This window comes from Gossypium hirsutum, chromosome A08 (assembly GCF_007990345.1).
Source record: "Gossypium hirsutum isolate 1008001.06 chromosome A08, Gossypium_hirsutum_v2.1, whole genome shotgun sequence".
Taxonomy (NCBI): Eukaryota; Viridiplantae; Streptophyta; class Magnoliopsida; order Malvales; family Malvaceae; genus Gossypium; species Gossypium hirsutum.
This window is the reverse complement of record NC_053431.1, coordinates 30,046,467-30,052,614: the sequence shown is the minus strand read 5'-3', so window position 1 is coordinate 30,052,614 and position 6,148 is coordinate 30,046,467.

The window sequence follows — 6,148 nt, the reverse complement described above, 5'->3', positions numbered from 1 at the left end:
GTATGGAGCATACTGACTTGTTTTCAAAATCAAAACTAGTGGGCACACGACTAACATGACTGTGTGTCACACATGGATGAGACACACACCCGTGTCTCTACCCGTGTGGACAAAAATTGGCTATTTACCAAGCCATTTTGCCACCCCTTTTCCACATACCTTTACAAAATCAAATGATACCATTTCAAGATAAATATATAGCCAAATACCGTTAACCAATATTCAAATCATACTATTTCTATACCATCAATACAAATCATAAGAGCCACAATTTACGATCTAATTTCATACCTAATTCACATAAACAACTCAATTAACCAAACCCTTCCAAACATGTATTATCATGTACCAAATCACAAGCACATATCTTCCCAATTATCAACACTTTAACATTAGAATTACCTAATATCATTAAACATCATAAAGCCAACCTCAATCACACAATATAAGTCAATTACCAAACTCAAAATAGAATCATTTGGACATTTATAAACATCATCAAATTATCATTATAGCCAACTTAAATGGCCAAAATACATGTTCATCAAACATACCAAAATGACTGAAGACTATACATGCCATATACCATATATACACAACTTCAAAGTACCAAAATATATGTTTGATAGTGCGATGAAGTCCTTGATGATTCCCAGATCCGAGCTAGCTTCACAATACTATAAAACATAGAAAAATAAACAAAGTAAGCTATAAAGCTTAGTAAGTTCGTATGTAAAAATGAAATAATCTCATCATTCATTAACATTTCTAAATAGATGACATAAATTGCATTAAAGCATCAATCACTAAGTTAACATAAATTCCTCAACTTCCATTAGCTCGTTATTCAAATAGTTTTTCGTACATACCTGTACTGATACGTATCTATTTCTCACCAATTCACTTATCAAATCACTGCAATTTTATAAATGCTAACGGTACAAGTACATCAATTTTCCAATGCTACAGTCCAACTCTAGTCTTATACATACATTGCCATCGCTCTGTCATTGTCTTACATTCACATGCCATAACTCGGTTATGGTCTTAATTTTTCTGATTGCCATAGACCAGCTATGGTCTTATTTAGTAACTCGTCTTATTTAAACCATGCATTTAATTTAAATTCTACAAATTTAACTAATAAGGTAAATACAGTCTCAATACCATCCATCAATTGAATAAATACACATATAAGTTCAATTATATGAACTTACCTCGTGTACAGAAATGGCAAAACGAACTGACTATTTAAATACTTTGTTTTTTCCCCGATCTAAGTCCGAATACCTCTTTTCTTAATCTATAAGTAATCAAAATCAGCTTATTTATTCCTCTATTTATTCAATTCAATCCAAAATATGCATTTGAACTATTTTACACATTAGCCCTAAACTTTCACATTTTTATAATTTAGTACTTATTACACAAAATCACAAATTCGTGAAATTAAAGACTAACAATGCTAGCCGAATTACCATTATACCCCTACCAGCCCATATTTTTCATGTATTTCACATTTTAACCACATATCTCAATTTAATCCCTATTTTGCATTTTCACTAAAAATCACTTTACCAAACTTACATAACTATCAACAAATATTCATAATCTATCAAGAAACTTCAAAATACACATGGATTCATCAATGGCATCATTCAAAATCTTTAATAGTTTTGCAAAATAGTCCCTGGGCTAGCTAGTACTAGTTGCAACGATCACAAAAACATAGAAATCATTAAAAACGGGGCAAAAATCGTACCTCAATTGATAGAATTTAAATTTCCTAACCCTAGCCCCTTTTTTTCTCAAAGAATCGGTTTTATTTTCTCTTTTGGAGAAGATGAATGCAAATTTTGTATTTTATTTTCATTTAATTATCATTTTAATTATCATTTACTATAATAACCTTAGTATTAAAATATTAAATTCACCTAACACGTGTCCAATTATACCCACTAACATTATAAATGGACTAATTACAACATAAGAACCTTCATTTTAAGATTCTATAGGTATTAGATCCTTTTAGCTAATAGAACTCCACTTTTGCACTTTACGCGATTTAGTCATTTTTCTCAAATTGACCAATGATAAAATTTCTTAGCGAAATTTTCACACAATAAAAAATTCATGTTGTAAACATTAAAATAATAACAAAATAAATATTTCAACCTCAAATTTGTGGTTCCAAAACCACTATTCTAATTTGACCAAAAACGGGCTATTACACGCCTAGCACACGGGCGTGTGACTTGGCCGTGTGATCTCAATTTGTTCATGGGTTACAAGTCAGAGAGTTACACGGGGTTGGGAGACGGGCGTGTGTGACCACACGGCCTGTCCACACGGGCGTGTCCCATATCCACACGGGCGTGTGACTTCTGTTTAGTGTAAAGATTTTTTAAGTTTTGTAAAAATTTCTAAAGTTCTCGGTTTAGTCCTGAACCACTTCTAAAGCATGTTTTGGGCCTCGTAGGCTCGTATCAGGGACTTTATGGTTAATAGAAAATGAATTTAATTTGAACGCAAATTTATGATTTGGAATTATATGATTATTTGTGATGTGAGTCCGGTAATGCCTCGTACCCTCTTTCGGCGTCGAATACGAGTAAGGGGTGTTACATCCTAGGCCGTGTGATCCATAATTTGACCCTAAATACAAGTCATTTCAAGGCCAAAACACACCTAACTATCCATCCTATTTGTGCACACATTCAATTAACCTAAGCATCATTCAAACACTTATAAACATACCATTTCAACATCCTATTTCAACTAACCAATATGTCATTCAAAGGCACCACATTCATATCAAAACATCAATGACCAAATCAAAGTAATATGGCCACATTTCAAGCATAGAACCTAGTTTCTTTAACTACCAAATAACATTACATATAACCATTTTCATATCATCACAAGCATACCAACAAGGATCATGTATTTCAAGTACTTAAAAGTGCCAAAAATGACTTAACTTGTCAAGGCATTAAAAGTCCATCAAACCAAACATAAACTTCAAAAGCATATACATACCAAATCAACCATTAACACATTCATGAACTACCATTACAAAAGGTCCTATACATGTCATTTATAACCTTGGGCCAAAATGATAAAAAAACTATCGAAATGGTTGTTGGATAGTGTGATAGATCTCCGACTAGCTTTCAACCGATAGAGCTTTTGATAATCTATAAAATAAAGGAAGGTAACTACGTAAGCAACTAGTGCTTAGTAAGCTCGTATAAGCTCAAACATAACTTATCATTTCTTTAGCACAAACTATAGAATAAGCATAATATCATTACCAAGACCATAAGCTTAGTAAAAGCCTATACAAGCACCATCAAACTCTCAAGTTAGTAGGTTCATCCACGATACATATGAGTTCAATCATATAGCAATTGGATTTCATATACACATCATTTAACTCATCAACCTTTTCATAAGATCATGAACCATTTCAATTGTATACTTACCACGCCATTTCCTTTATTTACTCGTTGAACAATCTAGAATTACATCGGATACTCGGGAATGCTTACATGTAGTGTGTCTTTAGATATAATTGTAACCCTTCCTTTTCAATAGTGCTCACACGAGTTGTGGGTCAGAATGTTAGCTACACGATGCTGCTCACACTAGCTATGGAAAATCTGTAACAAATGTAGGACCTCAACCATCGGTAGGACATTCAAGACTAGCACCAAAAACATGAAATCCCTAATGACATGTCATTCGTATCCTAAGAATTCTTAAGGTTCAAACGAGATTCTTTATCTGTCAATTACTCAAAACATCAATACATAAGCATTTTCAAGTCTGTTATATTAACACAGTATAGTAAATAATCAATTTAGTTATCATTAATACGATTATAATTCATACGAACTTACCTCGATAACTATAGTCATAGATGTAGAATTTGAAACTAATCTGAAGCTTTCGCCTTTCCTTGATTTAAGTCCGGTTGTTGTTTATCTTTATCTAAATAGATACTTTCATTCAATTAAGTACTTCAAGTATTCAATTCAATTCAATCCATAATTTATATTTATGTAAAATTACGAAATTAGCCCTAATATTTTAACTTTTCACATTTTAGTCCTTAAGCTCATAACTTGAATATTACTAATTTAACCTAAATTTGTAATATCCCTAAATTGGGTTTAGAAGTTTTGGGTATATTTTTCGGGTTTCGAGTGTGAAACTAGGAATTTATAGGGATTTTTCTAATTTTAATTTAATTTAGGAGGTTAATTTCATTTAAAATCGATTAAACAATAATCCAAAAATAAAAATATTTTTGGAAAATTAATTTTAAAATGATTAAATAATTGTTAGTGAAAGTAATTAATTTGGGTGGAAAAAGAATTTTGAAATAATTTTTATTGGGGATTAAATTGAGTTAAATTTAAATATTAATTAAATTGGATTTAATTGTAAAATAAGAGAAATTTTGGGGTATTTATTTGGCAAATAGACATCTAAAGTTCAGAATTTTGGAGGGAAAGGATTAAATGGTAAAACAAGGGAAATGTGGGAGTGGCCATAAGGCAAATTCCCCAATTTTTAATTTCTGGTGGGTTGTTTAAACTTTAAAAACAATGCATCTAGCCTACTTTTCACACCATTTACATCATATTAAAGAGCTATAAATTTCGTTTTCTTTGCATGGTTTTAAATACCTATCGTCAGAGAATAGATCCAAACAATTTCCTTTCCAAAATACTCTCTCTTTTCACCCGAAATTATTCTCAAAAGTAGGCAAAAATATTCTTTACTTTTTTAAGATTCTTGAATCAAGATTTTCAATCAAAGGATTTAGAATGAATCAAAGGTAATTATCATTTCTAAACTTATTTTTATGATGATTAGAAACATCTTTACATGATTTGAGAGTCAATTACATGATTTTTTATCAATGTCATTTTCTTCAAAAGCTTACGGTGCTTTAATGGCGGATCTTTAATTTTGAGAGGAAATCCACAAATCAATGGATGTTCCAACTCAAAATGGATCTATTGGAAGGCTTTTGGTTTTATTTATCAAGATTAAACATGATTTGTGAGGTAATTTGAAGAAATCTGAATTTCATCATCTTTTTGAATTAATTTTCTAGCTTTTTGTGAAGTTGATTTAAATGTGAAATTGATGATTAGTTTATGCGTAATTGGTTTAGTATTGATGTTTGGAAGTGATTAGGAGGGCTAGAGAGGTCGATTTTATGAGGAATCGAGTTTTCGACTAGATGTTACAAATTTGGTAAGGTAACTTTGTGAATTGATTTTGATTAGTATAGTTAATTAAAATTTACGTTTAATATAGTTTTGAAAAGGTGGTAATGCCTACTTTGTGTTTGTTAAAGCTCCGAATTTTGAAGAGGACCGAGATAATCGGAATCGAAGCTCAAAATTTCCTAGTTAAGTTGTGGTAGAAAAACAATTGTGTGATGAGTGTTTCTAAGGGCAATTTGGAAAATTGACCCTCAATTATGTTTAATTACGAGTGTTGCAAGAGATTTAGGCTTGGTAAAGACTTTATTACGCATTTTAGAGACTGTAGTCGGGCATTCTGATACTCCCGGGATTAGTTTAATTTTGGTTGTAAATGGACTTTGGACATTGGACATTTATTTTAAATGGTTTTAAAATAATTTTGAGGCATGTTTAAGTTTAATTATCGATTTTTTTACGGTGTATTGTTGCTTAATAACACGATGATTGATAACACGGTGTGTGAAGCATGAAATTTATACTAACAATTGTTTAAATGAAGCTTCCATGGAGTGGTTTACTAGCAACTAAGGTACGTGTAACACCCCTAACCCATCTCCAACACCAGATTAGGGTTATGAGACATTACTGGACACATCAGAACATTTCGTAATCACTTTACAATCAAAAGTCAAACATCGTCATATTATAATCAAACATAAACATTAAGTCCCTTTCTTAGGTCAAATAGACCATAAACATACATTAGTAAGAGGTTGGGACTAAACCGAACACATTCACAAATTTCATCACATAAAAAAATTTTCCATTCTGTTGAGGTCACACGCCCGTGTAACCAGGCCGTATGTATCAAACGGGTACCAGACACACCCTTGAAACCCAACCATGCCAAAACAGAGCTTATA